Consider the following 25,975-nt stretch of genomic DNA (forward strand, 5'->3'; position numbering starts at 1 on the left):
AATAATTCTGGCTGATGATGGTTCTGAATCTGTAACCCACCTCGGATCACTAAAATGGCAGGTAAGCCACTAGTCCGCATGTTATTTGTTATTTATTTGTTATTTATTTGTATTAAGCATATGTTATTTGCTTAATACAAGACCTAGCTGCAGTAAAACCTTAATGGGCATGCACATTTTGTTTCTTCAGTATGCCGACGTGATGATGCACAATTATAACGGTGTATGCTATCTAAAATAACATTTGAGAGAAGGTACGCTCCCTCTCAAGGATGTTAAATACTTAAGCGTACAACCCTCAGGCCGAATGCCGATTGGTTAATTTCTCTAAGAAACATTTGAAATTCACCATGAGAAATGGAATAAGGTACCTTCGGTTGCAGTGACATCATAGGTGGAGCAAGGCCCAATGACGGGAAGTTATGTCACTCGAGCTTTGACTCAAAGACATGCGAAGTGGCACGAAACAACCTTTAACATCGATGACATAACAAGAGGTGACACCATGGGGCCTTTGATGTTACACCATGAGAAGTTGCATTATCGAATTGGATAAACAAATCCTAAATTAAGTGTAAAATATACAAAAAAAATGTAACGTGGTAAGGTTGGTGTGGATGGATACCTTGTTTCAGGAACAGATTCTTCACCATTGAACAATTGTTCAGTCTCATGCCTCCGGGAGGCACACTTGTATCTCATAGCACTCGCTACGTATGCGTCGGGCTCCACAGACTGGAGGCAACAGCACTACAGGGTATATGTGCCTGCCCTGATCACAACAACCTCTTAGATACTCCCCACCATGGCTAGACTCGAAACATTCCAAGGCTTCCGAGGGGGGGTGAAAGGGAGATAAAGAATTTGCAGTGGAAACCAGAGATCAATAAGAACCAAGGTTACCGTAGGACACATACTTTCTTCTACACAAATTCTTTATCGTTGGAAGTATTTCACTAGAACAAACTGACCACGTTGTTTTTGTTTGCTTATGTTTCGTTAATATTTAGTGTGCCAATGTTTGTTCCACCTACATCTGTTACATCCATCAGGTCTCTATTTTTGTCCCTTTACTCACAGAACACTATCTGGTCATATCTATTTTTCCGTTTACTATCTTTTATTTGTCCTCTCCATACCTGCCTTTTGGGTCCACTCGTCCCCCACTCCCCAGCTTTATATTGTTGGTTGCCCTGATATGCCCCCTTTCAGGTCCAACCCAGCTGTCCACACTAATACTGGCACCACTCCTATCTCGCGCCCGATCCTCATAATGAGTTCTGCACTGCCCCCTTCCTATGCTCTGGAGTTTATGTTCTGCTGCACGCCTGGATCCCGCATTCCCACTCTCCATTATTTACCTGCCCTGTGACCCACTCACCCTTCTGCAATCCCATACCCCACTACTTACTTGCACTTCACAGACCTCTCCTTCCTCTCCTTGCAACACTTGCCAGGACTATGAAAACACTCTTCCTTCTTTCCATCTGCACAGTTGCTGTTTGCACATTGACATGCCTGGCATAAAAAGCCTGTGGTCGACAAAACAGATCCTATCACTTCCACTGAATACCCAAAATATGCTGAACCACACATTTCCCAAAACGGATCCTAAACTCTAGCATCCCAGTCCTGAAAAAAAGCTTAGGAAACATAGGGAGAGACAAGTAACAAGTAATCCTCTCATAAAGACCGCATTAGGCACCCCCACACCCAGTCGGGAATGCATCACCATCCTCTCAGTTGGAGCTTTGTGTGCTGCCTCATAGCGAAGAGTGATACATGGCACAATCTATCTGGAAACGATCTGCTGCAACAACCAGTTGGCTGCCTGTAAAGACTGAAGGGGGGTGTCTGTACTCCTGCTCTCTATATGGCAGAGGAGAGGCACAGAGGACCCCAGCCAAGATTCTCTATTATTGGTAACATAGTCGAGCAATCAAGGCCTAGCTTCTCAGGAGGTGATGCAGGCTGGTTCTTAAGTACAGTGTAGTCCCCAAGCACCCACAAAGGAATGTCCACACACTGTATTAGTTAAAACACAGTCTTTATATAATTAAGGTTCAAGGTTACATACACAATCACAATAACTCACTTTGTGCTCAGTAATTCTACAATGGCAAATATATACAGGTGGTACCACAATTATTATTAGATTTAATTAAAGTGCATCAACTGTCCTCTGGTTAAATGTTACACAAAGCACTTAATAAAGGTAACCAACAATAGACATAGGAGAAAAGCAGTTGGCAGAATACTGGCCCCTACCACTAGACACAATTCTGTGTGGAGATCCCCCCACCTGGGCAACCTGTAAAATAAAGATATATCACAAGCCCAGTCCACATATTGTTCAATGAGTTATTTCCTTCTACAATGTTCCTACCACCCCAATGTACCTGGAATAGCAGAGTTCGACGACGAGTCGTCGACTGATCCTTCTTGAGGGGCTCCCTTTAAAGCAGGAGTCACGGATCGTCGAGATCCCTCAAAGAAAGTAAGACGACAGCTTTGTTCCCAGCGGTGTTCGTCAACGACAGAGCGAAGACGTCCTGCAAGGAAGAGGCGTGCGGGGCACCTCGATGTCGATAGTTCAGGACTGCAAAGAGTTTGTGAAGAACTGTAGCCCGGCAAGGGCGTCGAGTCATCCGGAGTCTCTACGGTCTTTGGGTGTCGGGAAACCCACCGGCGGACGCTCCTAGGCACGTCAACGGCCTGGACTTCTCCGGCGAGATAAGGCAGGCAGCGGTGCGGACGAGCGTGTCCGTGAATCAAAAGTCTTAGGCAAAAGGAGAGGTGCGGCTCCGGTCGTCGATGGCACAGCGTCAATCGGTCCCCGCTTCTGGGCAACACGGCTTCGACGGGCTTGCAGCGGTTATAGCAAACATGCAAACCCTGGTCGACGACGGTCAAAGGAATGCCTGGTGCTAATCTTCATTGTTCTCAGCGGTCCCCCTCCCCGGTCGGCAGCATGTTGAGGGTCTGACTTCCAGGGAGCTTTGGCAAAGGTTAGCGGTGCTCGATGGTCCCTCGGAGCACGGGACAAGGGCGCCTAACCAGGTCCTCTCTTGGATCAGTTTCGACGGCTCAGCGGCTTTCAGATTTCGGCAAAGGGAGACAGCAGTCAACCTTCTTCTTTAGGCTTGTTGTCGAGATCAAGCGTCGGTTTCAACTTCAGCTTCTGAACGAATCCTAGCAGTGAGAGGGCCCCAGATATACTAGTTGATCTCTCATTCATTCTGCTGGGTCACACTCAGGCAACCAATCACTCAGAAGGGCATTCAGCAGTCAGTCAGCCAATCAGGAATACAGTGCATTCAGGCCATTCTCCTCCCTCTCAGACACTCACAACAAGGAATGTGTATTGGGACAAGTACCCAGCCATTCCACACTACACACTGCATTCATACCAGGACTCCCACATGGGCTCCTGGGCAGAAAACAATACAGAACACAAATGAAAAAGGACTACAGGACAAGGACAGGGAGGCCCTGTCCCTACAATGCATTTCCAGCGTCATAGTCACACCCCAGACTGAGGATAGGGTGCCTAATCTCCCACAAGATAGACACCCTCATCCAGACGGTCAACATACCTTCTGGAAAGGCCATCTGTATTATCGTGACTCTTCCCTGGTCTATGCTCTATGGTGAAGTCTAGCCCTTGCAGGCTGATGGACCACCTGAGCAGTTTCGGGTTCTCACCCTTCATCTGCATAAGCCACTTCAGGGGCTTATGATCTGTTTGGACCTTGAAGGTAGACCCAGTAAGGTAGGGCCTAAAACGCCTAAGGCTCCAAACTATGCTGAAACATTCCTTTTCAACAGTAGCCCACCTAAGTTCTCTACCCTTGAGTTGTCTACTGATGAATATGATCGGATGTTCCCTCCCTTTGTCATCTAACTGGAACAAGACAGCTCCAATTCCGGTGTCGCAGGCATCCATCTGGACGATAAAGGGTTTGCTGTAGTCAGGCGCACACAACACAGGTGCCCTACACAGACTTTCTTTCAAGCCATCAAAGGGCCTCTGGCAGTCTTCCGTCCAATTAACCCTTCTAGGTTGTTTGGGTGAAGTCAGAGCTGTCAGAGGGGCAGCTATGGTTCCATAGTCCGCCATGAAATTGCGATAATACCCAGTGAGGCCCAAAAAGGCTCATCTGGGTTTGAGTAGTGGGAGTCTCACTGTCATGTACATCCTGTACTTTACTGGGGAAAGGTTGGATTTGACCCCCTCCAACCACATGACCAAGATATGTGACTTTCCCCTGAGCTATCTGGCACTTGGTGGCCTTGATAGCGAGGTTAGCCCTTTTCAAGGCCTGCAACACCTTATCCAGATGTGTCAAATGCTCTTCCCAGGTGGAACTGTAGACGTCAATGTCGTCTAAGTAGGCCACACAAAAGGCCTGCAGCCCACTGAGCGCATGATTGACCAATCTCTGGAAGGTGGCAGGGGCATTCTTCAACCCAAAAGGCATGACCCTAAACTGGTAGAGTCCCTCAGGTGTTGAAAACGCCGTCTTTTCCTTGGCATGGTCCATCAGAGCTATTTGCCAATAGCCTGAGGTAAGGTCAAAAGGTGCTCCCAAATTTGGCAGCACCTATGGTGTCCACAAGCTCATCAGCCCTGGGCAATGGGTGTGCGTCAGTTTTGGTGACACAGAACCTCCAATCCTTGGAACTTGTCTTGGAGACAAGGACCATGGGACTGGACCAGGTGCGGTTGAGGGTTCAATAACACCCAGATACAACATCTTGGCGACTTCAGCCTGGATGTGGTTCTGAACGGTATCTGACATACGGTAGCACCTGCTTTTGCAAGGCACACTGTCACCAGTGTCAATTTCGTGCCTACACCACGGTGTAAGACCTGGTGTCAGTGAAAACAGAGAGGCATACTTCCGGAGCAAAGCCTTGCAGGCCCTCTGCTGCTCTTTCGTCAGATCTGGATATAATTGTACTCCCTCCACTGAGCCATCCTGAGGGTTGCCATGCAGCAGATCAGGAAGGGGCTCACTCTCATCCTCTTCTTGCTCTGAAGCTAGCAAGAGACATGAGACTTCTGCTTGCCTATGAAAAGGCTTGAGCCTGTTGCCGTGGAATAGAGGAGCTACCCCAGAGACTCCCATGTCAACCAGATAATTGACTTTGCCCATCTTGGAGATTATCCTGAAGGGTCCAGTCCATTTGTCTGCCACAGCTCAAGGCTTGGTAGGCTCCATCACAAGGATCTCCTGTCCTGGAGTCCAATCCACTTGCAAGGCTTTAAGGTCATGCCAGTACTTGTTCAATTCCTGGCTGGCCTTGAGAATCGCTGTTGCCTGACCCATCATCTGTGTCATCCTCCATCTGAGGCCTAACACATAGTCCCCCACTTGCTTGGCGGGACCTGGAGAGGTGGCTTCCAAACCTTCTCTGATCAAGGCAAGGGGCCCCCTCGCGGCATGTCCAAAGAGTAACTCAAAGGAGCTGAAACCAACACCCTCTTGAGGTACTTCTCTGTAAGCGAACAGCAGGCATGGCAGGAGGAGATCCAATTTCCTCCTTAGGGGCTCTTACAAAGCGCCTAGCATGCCCTTGAGAGTTTTATCAAATCTCTCAACCAGACCATTGCTCTGGGGATGGTAAGAGGTGGAGAACTTGTAGTTTACACCACACTCTTTCCACATGGTTTTCATGTAACTAGACATGAAGTTGGATCGTCTGTCAGAGACAACTTCCTTAGGGAATCCAACCCAGGTGAAAATGCCCATGAGAGCCCTGGCAAACACCTTGGCAGTAACAGTCCGAAGGGGTATAGCCTCCGAGTACCTGGTGGCATGATCAACCAAGACCAGGATGAACCGATGTCCACCTGAAGTGGGAGGGTCAAGGGGACTAACAAGGTCGATGCCCATCCTCTCAAATGGTGTGCCAACCACTGGCAATGGCTGCAGTGAGGTAATGACACTGCCTCCAGTCTTGCCAGACAACTGACAAGTTGGGCAGGTCCTGCAGTGGAACTCCACTTCTACTCCCATCCGGGGCCAGTATAAATGGGCAGAGAGACTCTGCTTAGTCTTCTTGGTCCCAAGATGACCAGCTAAGGGCACCTCATGCGCCAACTGCAGCAGGAAGGGCCTGTAAACCTGGGGTACCATCAACCTCTTCAGGGCACCAGGTTCAGGCTTAGTGGGCTCACTAACAAGGAGTTCACCCTCCCAGTAGATCCGGAATGTCCTAGGCACTTCTCTGGGACAGGGCCTGTTTCCTCAGACCCTCGAGAGAGTGGCACTCTCTCTGACCCTTAAAGAAGTCCGCCCGGGACAGTCCCCCTTCAGCCAACAGGCATTGAAGGTCAGGGTGGTCCTCTGGTTTGAGAACGTCTCCCGCAGGAGGGTCTTCCGCCTCTTCTCCCTGAGGAGTTGGGTTTGAGTTTTCCTCTGGACCCAGCCCATCCGGAGCATGGATCCCAATGGGTGCTGTAGGAACAGCAGGAAGAGAAGGAGCCCCGTTCACAGAGGTGGCCTTCTTGTTCTTCCATCTTCTTGCCTTAGGACTCGCCCTTGGCTCGGGTACCTGACTCACTGTTACGCTCACCTGGTATCCACAGGGAAGCCACCCAGCCCTGGTTGGATGATTTGCACTCTCGAACCCTCTCCCGGTCCCTTCGTAAGGCCTCTGGTTAACGATGGGTCTGCAATATAGGAGAGCTGGATTCAATACCAGATTGTCTTTATGTTTTCCCACCTCCCTTGGCCTCAACTCCTTCCTCCCCCTTGGGCCTTCTCCTCACCTTAATATTGTAAAAGGTGGATTCTCCGTCCTGCCCTCGTGTCAGGGGTGCGTAGATGTGGGGGCGAGCAGCGACCAAGTTACTTCACTGGTGCAAGCCCCCCTGTGGGAATCCAGGCCTACTGCAACTCTGCAGGTTTGCTGTTTTACAGTCTTTACATGCAGTTCTTATGTTCCTTAGTTTGAATAATAATGTCTTGATTCTTTCCTTTTAGGTATGGAAAGGTATTTTGGTGTTGTCATGCAGTTTGAAGATGAGCATGGGCCGGTAGGCGAGATCGCGGTGTGTGCGATGCTGTCCGGTGAGTAATGCGCGATGCGCAGCGCTGTTTCGCCTTTTATATTGCTAACCTGTGTCTTTTCTCTCCTTGCAGGTTGCGATGTTCCTCGCTGAGCGCCGTAACGTTCCAGCAATGATACTGACCGGGAGATGACCACCCAGGTAAGAATTGTGTGGATTTCTTCATTCGGGAGGAAACGTGAGTAAACGCTTACTAATGCTGTCTTTCTTTCTCCTCTTTCCAGGTTATGGTATTCCAGGATGCATGCGGTGCCGGATGATGGAGTTCGTACTTTCAGGTGAGTGGAACTGAAGTCAGCGATGGATTGAAGACATGAGACTGTTCCAGGTAAGTTTCGTAGTGTTCTTTCTCTCTCTGCAGGTCCTTGGTTTCAGGTAAGCTGGCATCAAAGAACTGGACACGGTGAGCGTTACGCTGCCCAGAGAAGAATAACACAAAGCATGTTCTGCTGTTTGGGTACAGTTTAAATAGTCTCAGGTAAAGTAGACCAGGTAAGTCCCAGGTCTGCCACACCCAAAGTAGTCCAGTTAAATTAGTCCCAGGCCTGCCACACCCAAAATACTAGACCGCATAGCTCAGTTCCTTGTAACTGAGATATGTGTGTGCCTCCACTTGGCTGAACCCCCCCCACCCAAGTTAAATAGTCCCAAGTAAATAGTCCCATTCTAATGTTGGTCTTCATGATGGTTATGAGCCTGGCGCCAAAGGCGCCAGGACTGACTCCAAGAGAGTCTTGGATGAGGTTTTAAGGCCTTTGACCTGGCCCTAACTGGAAGGCTGACTTGCCAGTGAGGGCCAGGGGCAACGGTCATGACACTCACAGCCAAACCCTGTTTCACCTGTGATCTAGTGACTGCAGCAGCAGTCATGGGTAGACCATCCGAGATCAATCCCAACTCTACTAGATCATTTCCTAACAGAATGTTAGCAGGGACATTGTCCTGAACCAGGACAGGAAGCTTTGCTGTCTTGTCTCCAATCAGGAGTGTGACTAAGGCTACAGGCGATAATTTGGGAGGCCCACCAGCTAACCTGGTGGTTCTCAGAGGAGCACCTACACAGTCCTATGGCTTGAGCAGGGTCCTGTCCAAGACTGTCATGCTTGCCCCAGTGTCTCTCAAACCAGTAGAAGGCTGGCCATTCAAGAGGACACTTCTCAAAAACCTACGGGTGTTTTGTGGGATATTCGCCGTACCTCTGCGTACTGGTCCCAGGCCCAAAGGTACACTAGGTAAATCTCTACAGGGGCACCAAATAAGATCCCGGTAGAGGAGGGGAGGACAGTGGCCTCCACTTCAGGCATTGGGTAAGGGTAGCTCAGGATGACTGTACTCCATGTGCCTTACCTTTATACTTGGGGGTCACCCTTCTTGTGAGCCAGAGCCCCACAGTCCCAGCAAGTGCCGGGAATGCGGGGTACGGTACTGGAACCACTGGGAGCCTGCTTTGCAGCAGGTGGACCACTACTCTTATGCCCACCCACAGATGACTTATCCCCACTAGATGTTTGGTCTTAGGAGAGGAAGGTTTTGGTTTACCCGACTATGTTTGCTTTTGAGACTCCTCAGCTTTCTGAGAGGTTCTCTTGGTTTTCTTGGTCTTTGTCCTTCCCACTGGAGTCCTTAGCGGACACCCGGTGGGAGACCCACTTGTCAGCCAGCCTGGCCAGCTTAAAGGGATCCAAAATGTTCGAGTCAGCAACATACTGACGCAGCTCTGGTGAGCAGGCTTCAGAAAATTTTTTCACCATGTATCCATCAATCCACCCCATCATGTTCATGTGCGCAGCACTCATCCAGTCAACCCAAGACACATTCTCTTTTCTTAAAATCCCTGAACCTTTTAAGGTATTTGGAAGGTGTCTTGCCAATCAAAGCAGACTTCATACACTCATACTGATCCCTTTCTTCCACACTCAGTTTCAGAATACAGTCATATCCAGTCTGAGGCACTCTGCTTAACAAACACTTAGCCCAATCTCTTTTATCAACGTCATGAATTGCACAAGCCATTTCAAACGCTTCAATCACCATTGGAGGATATCAGAACCCTCCACATACACACCAACCAAATATTTCATAAACTTGGTGGCTGGGGACCTGACACTCTCAACCGGTTTAGCTGAAGTCTCCACTCTAGCTTTCTCTAGCTGGACTCTCTGACATTCAGTGTCCTTGTCTTTGAGTTCAAGATCCCTATTGTTGAGTTCCACTTGCTGTGCCAGCTCCTCTTTCTTAAACTCAACTTCTATTTCCAACTTATTTTAGTATTTTAGGCCAATTTCATCCTTAATAACTCAAGTTCCACAGAATTGCAGGGGGTTGGAACAGAGGCAGCAGACATAGGGGCATTCCCAGAAACAGATTCAGCAACAACCCCAGAGGCAGAGTCCTCATTGGTTGCATCCCCCCCTTCAAGAGTTTTACCATCAGTCCGGTAGTCCACCGGGGCAGCTATGAGCTCAGCCCTAGACTTATCCACAAAGTCTAACTCCCTGGCTTCATAAGCACTCTGGAGAGCCTCTAAGCTCATCCTAGTCAATTTACAATTCGCAATAGATTCCATTGCTTGTAATGCAGTTATCTTGTACACAACTAAACCTCAATTTAACAAAGTGCAGATATTTTGTAAGTGGCATGGTTATACACGGATTCTTAAAACCATAAGCATTCCACCGCTGACACCAGTGTGAAGACTGGAGGGGGTGCCTGTTCTCCTGCTCTCTATATGGAAAAGGAGAGGCACAGAGGACCCCAACCAAGATTCTCTATTATTGGTAACATAGACAAGCAATCAAGTCTTAGCTTCTCAGGAGGTGATGCAGGCTGGTTCTTAAGTACAGTGCAGTCCACAAGCACCCACAAAGGAATGTCCATGCCCTGTATTAGTTAAAGAACAAGTTACTTCTTACCTTGTAACGTTCTTTCGACGGGATGTTCCTCCGACGTATTCCTCATCTTAGATATCTCCTTCCAGCTCTGCTGGCCTCGGAATTTTTTTTCTCTCTCAAGAGGGCGCTGCGCGTCGACGTCCTCCGAGTCGATGTCCCTCGACAGCCGCCGTATCGACGTCGACGTCATCCTGCCTATAAAGGCCGCGCGCAGCGTCCGTTGCTCAGTTCCGTTTTGTAGCCCACAATAATACTTTCTGGACTAAACTAATCACCCTGAAGGAGCGTAAGCTGCAACAATAAGGGAAGTAGAACTGCGGGGATGGATGGGAGGGTCGATGAGGAATACGTCGGAGGAACATCCCGTCGAAAGAACGTTACAAGGTAAGAAGTACCTTGTTTTTCGAAGGGATTGTGTCCTCTGACGTATTCCTCATCTTAGATAGGCTCCCATAGCAGTATTCTATTATTGGAGGAGGGAGTACTGACTTCACGCTGTCTTCTATTGATGAATAGAATGCAGTACAGCCCTTCCAAACCTAGTCTCTTGACTGGAGGAGGAATCCAAATTGTAAAAACGTGTAAAGGTATGGACAGACGACCATGTAGCGGCCGCACAGATGTCTTTAACCGGCACGCCTCTTTTGAGGGCCGAAGAAGCTGCAATACCTCTGGTCGAATGAGCCCTAAGGTTTTGAGGGGGCTCTTTCCCTGCCAGTTTATAACATTCCAGAATGGCTAGAATGATCCATCTGGAAATGGTCTGCTTAGTTATCGGTAACCCCAGCTTGTGACCTGCGTAACCTACAAACAGCTGGTCTGCCTGTCTTATCCTGGCTAGTCTACTGATGTAAAAACTTAAAGCCCTCCTAGGGTCTAGCCTGTGTAACCTCTCTTCCTCTTTCCCCGGGTGAGGAGGAGGATAGAAAGATGGTAGGGTAATCTTCTGAGTGATATGGAATTCAGAAACCACCTTTGGGAGGAAATTAGGCTTCACTTGCAGGACAACTTTGTCTTTGTGAAATATTGTGTGAGGGGGTTTACAAGAAAGAGCTTGTAATTCGCTCACCCTTCTAGCAGATGTAAGTGCTATTAATAAAACAGTTTTAAGGGTAAGGAATCTTAACAAACAAGAATGGAGAGGTTCGAAAGGTGTGCCCATCAGGAAAGTTAGTACTAAGTTTAAATCCCATAGGGGAACTTGGAATGGTCTTGGGGGATAAACATTGGTTAACCCCTTTAGAAACTGTATTACCAAGGGTAATTTGAAATAGGATGGTTCTTCCGCAGTACGCTTAAAGATGGATAGCGCTGCGAGATAGCCCTTAATGGTGCCAACTTGAAGGCCTGAATTTGCCAAATATAGTAGGAAGGACAAAACCATTGGTGTACCACATGAAAAAGAGTCGATATTCTGTTCTCTACACCAGCTGCAAAATCTGTTCCAACGGCAGCGGTATAATGACTTTGTTGCTGGCCTCCTTGCCGAAAGCAACACCTCCATAACATCATCAGGGAGGTCCCAATCCTTGCACCTCAGCCTTTCAGAGGCCAAGCGTGAGGGTTGAGGGTTTTGATGTCTGGATGGAGAACCTGACCCCTTCTGTGAGAGTAGGTTCTCTCTGAGTGGAAGTCGAATTGGAGGGCAGATGGACAAGTCTAGAAGGTCCGGGTACCACGTTCTCCTGGCCCAATCCGGGGCAATTAGGACCATGGTTCTCCGGAATCTTCTCAACCTCCTGATCATTTGAGGAATGACAGGGACCGGTGGGAACGCGTACAGAAGCGGAAACTCCCAGTCCACTATGAACATGTCTCCCAGAGCTCCTCTCGGGGGAAATTCCCTTGAGCAGAACAGGTCGCATTTCCTGTTTAGGCTGGTGGCGAACAGATCTACCTGAGGGGTTCCCCAAAGGGCGAAGATCTCTTGAAGGACTTCCTGAGCTAGTTCCCACTCGTGGGAGACTGTGCCCTGCCTGCTCAGAGCGTCCGCTGTCAAGTTCTTCTCTCCGGCTAGGTGAACTGCCGATAGAGAGATTCCTTCTTGGATTGCCCAAAACCAGAGCTGCATCGCCTCTCTGCACAGGGGTAGTGTAACGCTCACCTGATTCCCGTAGAGGCGCCGGTCTTGACTGGGCGTATACCGTATCTTCAAAGGTGATGTGTAACACACGGCTGGCTCTTTGGGCTGGACCTCTGTGCACTGTATGTTTGACTCGAAGGGTAAGATGTCTGCAGATAGAAAATATGGGATTAATGAACTGGGTTATTGAATGTCTCTCTCTTCTTCCCTTTCTCTTCTCCTGTAGAACCCCGAAGGTTAACGCTCTCACCTTAGGTAAGTGAACGCCGTGCTCTCCATCTGCCTCGGGGCAGGGTGCTGTAACCAGTTTCTTCACTGGATAAGGGGAGCAGGCCTCTTGACTTCAGAGGACTGCTGTCCGTCGTTTACTGCACGAACGGTAAGTTTCGAGTAATTCTAATGTCTTTAAAGTCTTTAGTAATGATGTCTCTTGTTTTACAGGGTTCCGGCGATGGTGGATGACGGGCTGAAGTGAGTTGAAGATGGAGCCCGTGTGATGAATAGAAGCGCCTGGAAGCACGTAAGTAAGCGCTTGTTGCCTGCTTCACGATGCGCTCTAACTGTCTTTTTATTTTGCAGGTACAAGTTCGGAGCGGCTGCAGGGTGCCGGAATACCCACTGGATTAGATGTGGAAAGGAGTAATGGCACGTGAGTATTAAAGTTCCCCAATGTCTTTAAACGCACCTTGTTTTGTCTTTCAGATGCGGGATGCAGCGCCGAAGGCCTCCGGAGCGTGCGAAGAGTTGGTAAGCTTTTGTCTTTCAGATGCCGGAATGCAGTGTGAAGGGCCTCCGGAGCGCACGAAGAGTAGGTAACCCTTTGTCTTTCAGAATGCAGCGCGAGGCGTTGGTGACAGCCGATGGCCCAGGTAAGTGAAGAGCTGTCACTGAAGACCGTAATGCTAACCTGTTCTTTCTTGTCTTTATAGGTGTTGCTGAAGACTGGATTCAGGATGGTAAGCCTTTTTCCTGAGGCCCAGGATCAGATGCAGAAGACACGATGAGCGTTCTGCTGCAGAGGATGCAGAATAACGCAAAGCAAGATTCATCCATCGGGTGTGGTTTAAATAGCCTCCTGTAGTGCTTAGGTGTCTCCTTCCACAGCCACGCCTAGGTAAGAAAAGAGTTCCTGCTTTCCAGAAGAGTTCCAGTGTTCTGAATCTAGGGAGTGGCTCCTGCCCCACCCAACAGGAAAAGTAGTTCCAAACAGAAGAGGATCAGAGGCTCAACTGGCAGGCAAGTAAGCAGCATGGTCTGCTGCAGGTAAGTCCCCCCAAGCATTATGAGCCCGGCGCTTCCAGCGCTGGGACTGGGCATATTTATGAGCCTGGTGCCACTGGCGCCAGGACTGGGTCCAAAAGGTCCCAATTGGGACTGGTTGGCACTCGGAACCTGGGTTATGGATCTGCTTCCAAGGGAGTTGGGAAAACCCTGACCTTTTGGAAGCAGAGATCATGACAGGTAGTGATCCTACACCTCCTCTTTTGTTGAGGTAATGCATGGCCACCGTGTTGTCCGTCATTATCAGGACGTTCTTCCCTTGTACAGCTGGCAGGAACGCCTTCAGCGCAAGTCTGATGGCTCTCAGCTCTAACAGGTTGATATGTAGTCTGGACTCCGATGGAGACCAACGACCGCTGATGGTCAAGTCGTTGGCGTGGGCTCCCCACCCCGTGAGTGAGGCATCCGTGTCTAATGTTATCTCCGGCCAGGGTTGCCAAAACTGTTCTCCTTTCAGAATGTTCTCCTGACAGGCCCACCACTGAAGGTCTCGAGCTACTCTGTCGGGAACTTGAAGAAGATCTGTCATTCTCCCTGAGAATTGTGACCACTGAGTCCTCAGTGCCCACTGGAGGGATCTCATTCTCAAGCGAGCCTCTGGCACTAGGAAAATGCAGGAAGCCATGAGGCCTAGCAACCTCAAAAAGTCGAAGGCTGGGAGACGTTGGGCATGTTGGAACTTGGTAACCATCTCTAGAATATCTTGAGCCCTCACCTCTGGTGGCGAGGCTTTTCCCAGGGAAGTGTCCAGGATCGCTCCTATGAACTGGAGTCTCTGCGATGGTATCATTTGTGACTTCTTTAAATTGAGGGAGAAGCCCAGTCTGTGAAGGAAGTGGCACATGTGATTTAGCTGGATCTGAGCTTGTTCCGAAGAAACAGCCCTGATCAACCAATCGTCCAGGTAGGGGTAGACGTGAATACCTTCCCTCCTTAGACTTGCAGCCACTACCGACATTAACTTGGTGAAGAACCTCGGGCGGAGGTCAGCCCAAATGGCAGCACTCGAAATTGATAGTGAGAGTTGCCAATTGCGAACCTCAGGTATTTCCTGTGTTTGAGATGGATAGGCACATGGAAATAAGCGTCCTGAAGGTCCAGAGATACCAACCAGTCCTGGAACTGAAGGGCCTGGAGGATCTGAGAAAGAGTGACCATCTTGAATTTGTCTTTTATGAGGAATTTGTTCAACTCTCGCAAGTCCAAGATGGGTCTCAGTCCTCCGTCTTTCTTTGGAATGAGAAAGTAAGGGGAGTACCAGCCCTTGTTCCTCTCCGCTACAGGTACCGGTTCTATGGCACCTTTCTCTAGCAGGTCCAAAATTTCCTGCAAGAGGAGCGGATCTGGAGCTTTCTGAGAGCTGATCCCCGGTGGATGACTCTGAGGTATACGTAGGAAAGGCAGGCAGTAACCTTGGGCAACTGTTTCCAATGCCCAAGCATCTGACGTGATAGCCTGCCATACCGCCAGATGTTGAGTCAACCTGCCTCCTACAGTGTCCTGTGAGGGAAGCCCTCAGAGTGGTTTTGGGGCGGCTGATGCAGATGCCGATGGTAAAGAGGCACCTGCTGTTGCTGCGGCTTTTGAATATCTACCCCGTCCACCTCGGGTAGTTCTTCTTTGTCCCCTTTGAACCGGTCGTCCTCTACCTCTTCCGAATGCGGAGTACAAGCAAAAGGACTTGCCCCTCGCAGAGGTTCCTGTGGGACGAAAAGGAGTCTGACGGATTGCAGCTCCTAGGGATTTAGCTGCTGCTTTTGAAGTTTGCAGTTTCTCTAAACTGTCATCCGCCTTTTTCCCAAACAAAGAAGAGCCATCGAATGGCATGTTCAAGAGTCTGGCTTGCACATCTGGGGCAAAACCAGACTTTCTCAACCAAGCGAATCTCCTGGTTGATGTACTTGCCGCCATTGCTCTGCTGATACTGTCAGCCGAATCAATGCCCGTCTGGAGGGATTCGCACATAGCGTCTTTACCGTCCTGTATAATATTCAGGAACGCATCCCTTTCTTCTCCCTCCGGGATGCAGTCAGCCGCTGTAGAAGCACACTCCCAAAGTGTATGGCTGAACTTAGCAAGGGTGCAAGTAGCATTCACAGATTTTAACGTCATGCTACATGCTGAAAAGACTTTCTTTGCCATAGCATCATATTTTTAATCGTCCCTGTCCTGTGGGACGGTAGGATAAGCCATCTTGACATCGGTAGAGGATGCTGCCTGTACCACCAGACTTTCTGGGGATGGGTGTTTAGACAAAAACTCCGGGTCTGTAGAAGATACCCTGTATTTTGTAGACAGTTTTTTATTTACTGCTGGTACGACATCTGGGGTTTCCCAGTTTGTCATGATCTTCCTCTAAAGAGCTTTATGAAAAGGCACCACAGGATCCTCCTGTGGGCCTTTGTCAAGAATATCCGTGAGGTCATCTTGTTGGAAAGATTGTGAAGGTGCAGACCACCCCATGAACTCTGTGATCCTGGCCATTAAGGTTCTATAGGGGGTTTCAGCATGCTCCCCCAGGTCTGGCCTAGCAAACTCCACCTCAGGGGAAGTGTCTAATCCACTTGCCTCATGAAGATCCTTTAACCTGCGTTCTTCAGAGGAAAATTCCTCTCTAATTGGGGTTACAGGTCCCTGCAACTCAAATGTGTCTTCCTGTTCAGACAATTCACCCTCTTCCAAGATTGAGGACATAGTTCTCAATTGTTCTGAACTCATAAAGGGAGTAAATCCCATTTCCAAGGCAGAGGGTGCCGAACTTGTCATTATCGGCCTCGAAAACGTCGATGTCGTCGACGCCGACGAAGGCTTCGAACGTGGCGTCAAAAACAAAGGCAGAGGCCTCGAAGACCTCGACAGAATTGGAATTCTACTCGACAATCTCGAAGCCATCGACGTCGAGGACCTGGGGATAGTCACTGGGTGTGTCGTAACCGTGACTTTTCTTGGCGTCGACGCCAGTGTCTAAGCTGGCGTCGAGTCGACAGACCCGTGTGTCGAAGGTCCCTTCGACAACGGCGTCGAAGACACCGACCTCGGCGTCGACGGAACCCTCATCGACGGCGTCGACGGAACCTTCGAGGAAGGTTTGGAGGTCATAGTCCTACTCGAGGGTTCGAGACGCGCTCGAGAGGTTTCCTTCGCCGGGTACTGCGACTCGCAGCGTTTTTGACCTTCGGGTCTTTCGACCAGAGCATCGCTCTCGGCAGTCTTCGAGGGGGTCAAGGCCGCTTTCTCGAAGACGCTCATCATATTTTTGCGGAATTCCTCCCTTTCAGCCCGGGAACTATGTTTCGTGGGGCAAGGGATTCTTTTTGGCGAAACAGAGGAAGAGGAAGACGGAGAAGGGGATCTTCGATGTCTCCTCTTCGAGTGCTTCGATCTCGAGGAGTGATGGGACCCACTCCAAAACCTGGAGCGCGAATGGTGACGAGGAGACGAGTGTCTCGACTTTGTCGACGAAGAAGAAGCTTTAAAAGTCTTACCTTTCTCCAGCTTCCCCCTACGCTCCTTCAGGGCCTTAGCTGTCATGGACATACAGTCCTCGCATTCCGAACAATGGTGTTCAGCTCCCAAACACCACAGACAAACTTTGTGAGGGTCAGTCAGCGACATCTTTTTCCCACAATTTCGGCATTTTTTGAAGCCGGATCGAGGAGTTGTCGGTTCCGACGAGGAATCCATCGAGTACGGATCGAATAACTCGAGGTAACTAGGTATTAATCTGACAAGAACTGAGCAACGGTATTCCGAGGCACTGAGTAAGCGCGGAAAAACGGAACTGAGCAACGGACGCTGCGCGCGGCCTTTATAGGCAGGATGACGCCGACGTCGATACGGCGGCTGTCGAGGGACATCGACTCGGAGGACGTCGACGCGCAGCGCCCTCTAGAGAGAGAAAAATTTTTCCGAGGCCAGCAGAGCTGGAAGGAGATATCCAAGATGAGGAATACGTCGGAGGACACAATCCCTTCGAAATACAGTCTTTATATAATTAAGGTTCAACGTTATATACACAATCACAATAACTCACTTTGTGCCCAGTAACTCTACAATGGCAAATATATACAGTTCTAAGTGGTACCACAATTATTATTAGATTTTATAAAAGTGCATCAACTGTACTCTGGTTAAATGTCACACAAATCACTTAATAAAGGTAACCAACAATAGACATAGGAGAAAACCAGTTGGTTAGAACAATTGCCAGAATACTGGCCCCTACCACTAGACATAGTTCTGTATGGAGATCCCCCCACCTGGGCAACCTGTAAAATAAAGATATAACACAAGCCCAGTCCATATATTGTTCAATGACTCTTATTTCCTCCTACAATGTTTCTACCACCCCAATGTACCTGGAATAGCAGAGTTCGACAACGAGTTGTCGACGGATCCTTCTTGAGCGGCTCCCTTTAAAGCAGGAGCCACGGATCGTCGAGATCCCTCGAAGAAAGTGAACTCGGCGTTGAGGCGGCATCTTCGGTCCCAGCGGTGCTCGTCGACGATGTAGTGAAGACGTCCTGCAAGAGAGAGGTGTGCGGGGCACCTCGATGTCGATAGTTGAGGACCGCAAAGAGTTTGTGAGGAACTGTGGCCCAGGAAGGGCGTCGAGTCGTCCGGCGTCTCTACGGTCTTTGGGTGGCGGGAAACCCACCGGAGGATGCTCCTTGGTGTGTCGACTGCCTGGCCTTCTCCAGCAGGATAAGGTGGGCGACGGTGCGGACGATCGCGGCCGTGAATCAAAAGTCTTAGGCAAAAGGAGCGTTGCGGCTCCGGTCGTCGATGGCACAGCATCAAGCGGTCCACGCTTCTGGGCAACACGGCTTCGACGGGCCTCTAGCGGTTATAGCAAACATGCGATTCCTGGTCGACAACGGTGGACGGGATGTCCGGTGCTTATCTTCGTTCTCCTCTGCGGTCCCCGTCTCCTGTCGGCAGCCTGTCGAGGGTCTGACTTCCAGGGAGCTTCGGTGAGGGTTAGCGGTGCTCAATGGTCTCTCGGAGCATGGGAAGAGGGCGCCTAACCAGGTCCTCTCTTGGATCAGTCTCGGCTTTCAGATTTCGGCAAAGGGAGAGAGCAGTCAACCTTCTTCTTCAGGCTTGGTTGTCGAGATCAAGCGTCAGTTTCAAATTCAGCTTCTGAACGAATTCTAGCAGTGAGAGGCCCCCAGATATACTAGTTGATCTCTCATTCATTCTGCTGGGTCACACTCAGGCAACCAATCACTCAGAAGGGCATTCAGCAGTCAGTCAGCCAATCAGGCATACAGTGAATTCAGGCCATTCCCCTCCCTCTCAGACACTCAAAACAAGGAATGTGTATTGGGACAAGTACCCAGCCATTCAACACTACACACTGCATTCATACCAGTTTCGGGCAGGGCTGTCTCAATCATTGTGTTTCATACTAGAAACCAGACATCCACACTCCATTCACCCAGGTCCCACCCACAACATACAGTCACTGGGAAGGCTCCAGCCAGTCTGCCCTGGACTTCACAACAACACCATATATGGAACTTCCACTCAACAGCCAGTCAGGGGAAAGGAGGCTTCCCAGGACCTTGGGAAAAGAAGGTAACAGGCAATAGAAAGCATGAGGTCATAGGGCCATCTTGTTTCCTATCAGGAATCAACTGATTCCAATGGCAGGGCCTGGGTATCCCAAAATGGAGGATACTCAGAGCACCTGTCAAATTCAGCATGGAGCTGCCACAGGCCCATACCTTGCTCTGTGGGCCAAACACAGGTCCCAAAAATATACAGTAGGGTCACAGGGTTGTACCCTCTACCCATGGGTGCCATAAGGGTATCCCATGGGTCTGTACACCAAACCAAAAACAGGAAGAGCTGCACTGCCAGGAGTCCCACATGGAAACCTGGGCAGAAAACAATACAGAACACAAATGAAAAGGGACTACAGGACAAGGACTGGGCCTGTCCCTCCAATGCATTTCCAGCATCACACTGCCCACATGGTACTTATCCACCCTAGAAATGTAATGGCTCAAAGCCCTTTCTGGAAATCCAAACTCTCCTCAGCCTTCAGTGGATGTGAAGGAGGGAAACACATTTGTAATGAAGCATCTGATAAATGTGTAACTAAGTCACAATCATCAGCAAAAAACCATACTGTCTTTCATGGAGAGTGTAAGGTCTGTCAGCAGACAGAGACTTCAACTCTCTGATCCTGCATGATGATATAGCAGCCACTTAAAAGTCCTTTTTCAAAGGCAGGAATTATAATTCACACATGGGCATTGGTTCAACAAAATAATGATGCGTAAATACAATAACAGAAGAAACCAGGAGCTCCTGCATGAAAGAGCAATTGCAAGAGAACGACCAGGGAAAACTACAATAATAGACAACAAAAACATACCAGAGTTGGCTACGGCTAACTAGCATCATAATAATTGGGCAATTGTTTACAGTGTTATTTTATTTATGTCATTGTTCTTTATACATGAATCATATCTTGTTAAATTAATACTTTGTTACAAAAACTATTTTTTGTACATTTAAGTGCAAAAATGTGGTGTGCTGTGTTACAGACCAAAGTCGCCAGTGGGCATGGCCACAAGCCATGGCCAGTCGGCATTGGCAAAGTGGGTGTCTTGGGGGGAGGTGGCATTGTCTCTTTTTTCTGAACTCCTCTGAAATGTTCATCCCTTGTTTACAAGATTTTACAGCTCAGACCAATTTTCTTCAAGCTGCTTTAGAAGTTTGAAAATGTGATGTGCTCGATCTCCATGAAATGCTTACCTAAGACCTGAAGATGCTGGTGTGTTTGCCAGAGGCATTGTCAAGCAGAAAATGTGTTTTTATTGTGATGAGTTTTGAAGAACAAAATCAAATGAGTTCAGAGGGAGTGCAATCAAGAAAGGCAGGATCAGATTTAAATCTGAAGGATGACCTGTTAAAGGCGTGGGCGGAAAGTCATTAACAAAGCTTTGGATAGTTACACGTCTTGCGTTGTGTTCTTTTAAAAACTAACACAGCTGATAAATACCCCATTGACTGGACCTATTTTATATGTATTTGTATATTTCATTTATTTGGCTACCATTGAAAGTTTCAAGAAGCTCTCACCATGAACACAAATGGCTGTCACGAAGGGCACCTGGGATCAAGAAGATGCCAAGATCTACTGTTCTTGGTTCACTATTCTTTCATTTGGGGGCTTCTGCAACCAATACTTATTAAGTGAGGCTGATTTCGTGTCTACTGTGGTTTCAACTGCCCCTTGGTAGCTCTTACTCTGAGGGTCTGCATCTGCTAGTTCTTATTGAGTGAGGTTGGGAATGGCTAGGGCACCAGAGGCTGGTCTGGGTCAGTGGGCGGGACCAAGTCCACTCCAGGCAAAACGGCAATTAAGCAGGCTGTGGTGGTACAGAGGATAATACATTTATTTAATACATGTTTTAGAACACGCTGAATATCGAAGACCAGTGTCTAAGCAAAGGACCGGGATTCGGACCCGAGTTGCTCTGCGTGGTCTTGCTCCCAATTGAAAGGCGTTACCCCTGAGCTATCCTCCAGTGTAGAAGGATACCTCACCCAGAGGAAGTGGTAAGTGTATGTAGAGCTGTATGAGAGTGTAGCAGTGATTGTCTGGAAACATATTTTGCAGAATTCTCCTTAATTATTTGTTTGCAGGATACAGGCTCTTCCCCATTCCATGATGGGGCAAAAGGTCAATAGAAGAGTACGGAATTGTGATGTCAACGACCTAGGCAGGAAGCCATTCTCCTGAGTGCTCCCAATTGCCTTTAATCAAGACCACTTTTGAAGTAAGACCTGTTTTGAAGGAGCTTTGATTCAGAATCCTGAATACCTGTTTTGGAAGGAATAAAATCTAGTAGTAAGCCACAATACCTTAGAGTACAGGTTTGGCTTCTTTGTATAAGAAAGGATTAGCAATAGAAAAAAAACGGTTAAGTACATTTTTACCTGTTATGCCAAGGTACCTTGAATGCAGTTTTACTGTAGAAGAATTGAGAAGCTGCCAACTTACTTGTTGAAAAGAGGTTTTCTTTTGGGAAATCATTCATATGAGAAGACCTGGTGCGGAATAGCTCGAGCAATGCACTGTCGTACCTAGTCGTGACGTTGTCGGTAAGGTTTGCATGTGCATGTATTCTGCATCGCAATCTAGTGCTTGTGACCAGCAGAGACTATTTGTATATCACGAGGCGCGTCTACAGTTGAACAAGCGTGCGTGGTACTGAGACACTTCTCGCCACAGGGCGTATTTACATGAAAGTGATGCTACTGTCTGTCCTCGTGATCTGAGAAAGAAACTCTTCACATGTAGTGCCTGGTGTTATGGCCGCGTAATACCAAAAATTACCCCGAGCCAGTAACGTTCCACAATGAAACCACATCACTATCCCAGTCCAGCTGGTAAGTGGAGGCGCTGAGCAACCTGCGATAAACAATTGTACAGGATATGGGCAACAATCCTGGGTTCCTAATGTTAATTAAGACACAGCACAGCACACCGGAGACATGCGAGCGACTATATCATAAAAACATAAACCATGCTTTAACACATTCTTCCCTTCTCTGTTGGCCCCGTTTCATATTCCCCATTCACTGTTTGTTTCTCGGTATATGGGGTAAAAGGTGCCCCTTTGGACAACCCCCTCTACATATGAACTTTAAGCAGGTTGCCCAATCTTCATACCCTGGGCTTTGCATTCTGTACTTCACAAACTCCCCTTTCCGGCAATACACATTTCTCTTGCATTTCTTTAACTAACATTGGCAGCTTCAGTCTGCCCTTAAATTCTAGTTCTAGCCTTCACTTGTCAGTCCTGTATAAAGTAAAAAAGTACAGTACCTTCAGGTTGCGCCCTCACTGCTGTGGTGCACAAATAGACCAAACCCCCAATATGCCGCCACGGGTATGAAGAGTTGGCCTCTTTGACCTTGCTGCATGCTCTTTTTTTCCTTCGTGGCAGTGTTGATAGTAACAGGGCCTGCTGAGCCCTCTTCTTACCATGGGGCTTTAAAATCCATTTTCTATTCCACCGTGGCAGACAAGTGCTTATTATGCAGGACTTTGACAGCCCTAGTTATTTCCGCCTACGTACTCCTGTGGGCAGGGGAGGACTTTGTTGGGCTCTGCCCGGGTTCTGCCTTCCTGGGCATAGCCTCCGCCAATCACTGTGCAGTCCGCGTTGAGCCCCGGAGCAACAGACGTTTAGCCGCCGGGCTCCAGGTAAGTGCTGCACTCGCCGCTATCCCTCTCTGGCCCGAGGACTGCGGATGCCACACGGCCCCCCGGACGTGCTGCCAGCCATGTGCAAGTCACAGGTTCTGTAGGGATCTTCACTCTTCACCACCCACCCCATCTGACCCCGAGAGTGGTGGACTTCCCACACAGGCGACTGCCATCTTCACCCGGGTCGCCGCTAGTCACGTGGCTTGAATCTTCTCCGATCTACCTGGTCTATCCCCCGGGTGGACCGTAGCTCACAGGCCACACCCTGGTTCTGGGACGCTCACCTACGCTGCCGCGTGCTGGGACATCTGTTCATCGGGCCGCTCTGAATACGCCGCCTCGCTTCCCTGAATTCCCAGCGAGACCGGATTGGCCCCCGGCGGCCCGTTGCTTCCATTCCATGCTCTCATTGTGGGGTCGCACCCGTGGCCACGGGTGGGGTGGTTACTTCACCCAGGAGCCCCCATTATGGGGACACATGATACAGTCAGCTAAATCCAGTTAAGCACATTCACATTAAATACATACTTTTCAAAAACTCCTATGTCCTGGTGTTTTATTTTCTTGTATTGTCTTCCCTACCTGCCCTTATATAAAATCCCCTACCTGGAAGCGCACCATTTGGACCGGGTGTTAGACATATCTCACACCTTTTACGGGAAACATGTTTATACATTAAACTACACATGATTTATGTTGACAGAGAAAAGAAACTGCCATCTGAGTAGCGAACTATCATTACAAAAAAGTATCATAAATAGAAATGGAGCCACTCAATTAAACTTAGCATGTGCGAAAGAAGTATAATACCCTACAAGTATATAAAACAAGATTAATTAGAAATGTAAAGTCGAATTTAAGTTTAGAATTAGAAGAAAGAGGAATAGAACTTTAGTTTTAACACGCTTTATTCAGAGTTTAAAATAGTTTATTCAAAAGCAATACATAAACCTAGAAGTGAGAGGGTGTGTAATGAAAGAAAAGAAGGCCACCTCTTGGCTCACTGCAGGAGTAATCCAGGTCATAGTGTATTCAGAGTAGAAAGATTCACAGTTTGAAATTGCACATATTTAGTGGAAGAACCCTGATCTGTGTGTTCTCTCGTTTTGTCTTTGCTCTGCAGGACTCCAAAGACTGGGCATGACCAAGTTCCTGGTGTTTATTGTTTTCTCCACCTCCCCTTACCCTTAAGAACATTTGCGCATACAGTGAAAGATTAAGTCTGTTGCAGGCCAAATATTCACACAGGGACATGGGGTGTCAGCAAATCCTGCGGAATTCGTTCCTGGTTTCTGGCAGGTATCTGCATCTTGGATTCTGGATTTGTCCCTTTGACCAGCCCTGAGGATGTCTGCACTGAGCAGTTGAAATGCTATTTTTGTGGTCCTTTTGCCCATATTTTGTGGAACTTCAGGCTTGAAACATTGGGCCCCATTACAAGCGGGCTGGTCCGGAAAGAGCGGTGATGTTAGCACTATACCGGCAGCGTTTTCTGGACCTGCACATCACAAGTTGCGATGGCGGAAAACCCACAGCCACAGTGCTACCGCATCCGCAGTACCATGAACGTAAACAGCCAAATGTGTCGCTGGACATGCCTGAAGCACAGGCACAGCGGCAATACAGGCACGTTCTGAGTGCCAACTACACGGAAACATCGCCATAAAAATGGCGTTTGCACTGTGAAGCACGCGCCTGTAATACTGGCACTGCGAAACAGGCATTAAACACTGCCAGGTGTGCAGCAACAGTCCTAGGTGCCCAAAATCAGCCCAGCTGCACACCATAGTGAATTTAGAAAAGGCCTACACCCACATCCAACCCCCCTCCCAACACAACCGTGCTGGCAGTTGCAGTAGCAGCAATTGGGCTCGGGGCCTTGCAAGGAGGATTGGAAGAGGAAGCAGCAGAGAGAAAGAGGAGGCACGTGGAGGCGCAGGAGGCGAATGAGGAACTAGAGGGCCATGCAGAACATCAATGGCCAGCGGGCAGCATTCCGCAGGCAGCCACCAATACCCTGTATCAGGGCCACGCCCTGGAACCTGACACCAAGTCAAATACACACCCTATACCACCTCAATTGTCGCCCCAACACATGACGACTTAGACAGCCTGATAAACACACAGACTGCAATCCCCCATCCCTTGCTGAAGGGTACAACGTCCTTTCATCGCGGGATGTTTTTTCGCAGGGTTTTTCACAGCGATTTTTTTTGCCTAAAAAACTAATCTAATTTTTGGGTGTGGGGGGTGGAAAAATATATATATTGGGTGTGGGTGGTCAGGATATATAAAAAATTAAAGGGGATGGGGGTTAGGGGGAACCCCCCAAAAATAAAAAAGCGATGAGTTTTTCGTGAAAAGATCAGCTGTAAAAAAGTCAGCGAAAAAACATCCCGCGATTAAATGACATGGAACCTGCTGAAGGTAGAGTTGGTACTGCATTTCCTGTCAACCGGCACCTACCAACATACCATGGGTGAGCTGTACAGGCTGTGCCAACCCTGGTTTCTGGCAGGTATCTGCCATCTTGGTTTCTGGATTTGTCCCTTTGACCAGCCCTGAGGATGTCTGCACTGAGCAGTTTAAATGCTATTTTTGTGGTCCTTTTGCCCATATTTTGTGGAACTTCAGGCTTGAAACATTGGGCCCCATTACAAGCAGGCTGGTCCGGAAAGAGCGGTGATGGTAGCACTATACCGCCAGCGTTTTCTGGACCTGCACATCACAAGTTGCGATGGCGGAAAACCCACAGCCACAGTGCTACCGCATCCGGCAGTACCATGAACGTAAACAGCCAAATGTGTCGCTGGACATGCCTGAAGCACAGGCACAGCGGCAATACAGGCACGTTCTGAGTGCCAACTACACGGAAACATTGCCATAAAAATGGCGTTTGCACTGTGAAGCACGCGCCTGTAATACTGGCACCGCGAAACAGGCATTAAACAGTGCCAGGTGTGCAGCAACAGTCCTAGGTGCCCGAAATCAGCCCAGCTGCACACCTTAGTGAATTTAGAAAAGGCCTACACCCACATTCAACCCCCCTCCCAACACAACCGTGCTGGCAGTTGCAGTAGCAGCAATTGGGCTCGGGGCCTTGCAAGGAGGATTGGAAGAGGAAGCAGCAGAGAGAAAGAGGAGGCACGTGGAGGCATAGGAGGCGAATGAGGAACTAGAGGGCCATGCAGAACATCAATGGCCAGCAGGCAGCATTCCACAGGCAGCCACCAATACCCTGTATCAGGGCCACGCCCTGGAACCTGACACCAAGTCGAATACACACCCTATACCACCTCAATTGTCGCCCCAACACATGACGACTTAGCCAGCCTGATAAACACACAGACTGCAATCCCCCATCCCTTGCTGAAGGGTACAACGTCCTTTCATCGCGGGATGTTTTTTCG

General features: G+C 48.8%; 1 protein-coding gene across 3 annotated transcripts in view; it reads right to left on the reverse strand.

The window, feature by feature from the left end:
• LOC138492131 (uro-adherence factor A-like) overlaps nt 1-25,975 on the reverse strand; it is a 1,977,591-nt gene that overhangs the window by 503,207 nt on the left and 1,448,409 nt on the right. The gene's annotated exons all lie outside the window — the stretch shown is intronic.

The sequence above is a fragment of the Ambystoma mexicanum genome, chromosome 10, assembly GCF_040938575.1.
Source record: "Ambystoma mexicanum isolate Mex_15411 chromosome 10, UKY_AmexF1_1, whole genome shotgun sequence".
In the NCBI taxonomy this organism is placed as follows: domain Eukaryota; kingdom Metazoa; phylum Chordata; class Amphibia; order Caudata; family Ambystomatidae; genus Ambystoma; species Ambystoma mexicanum.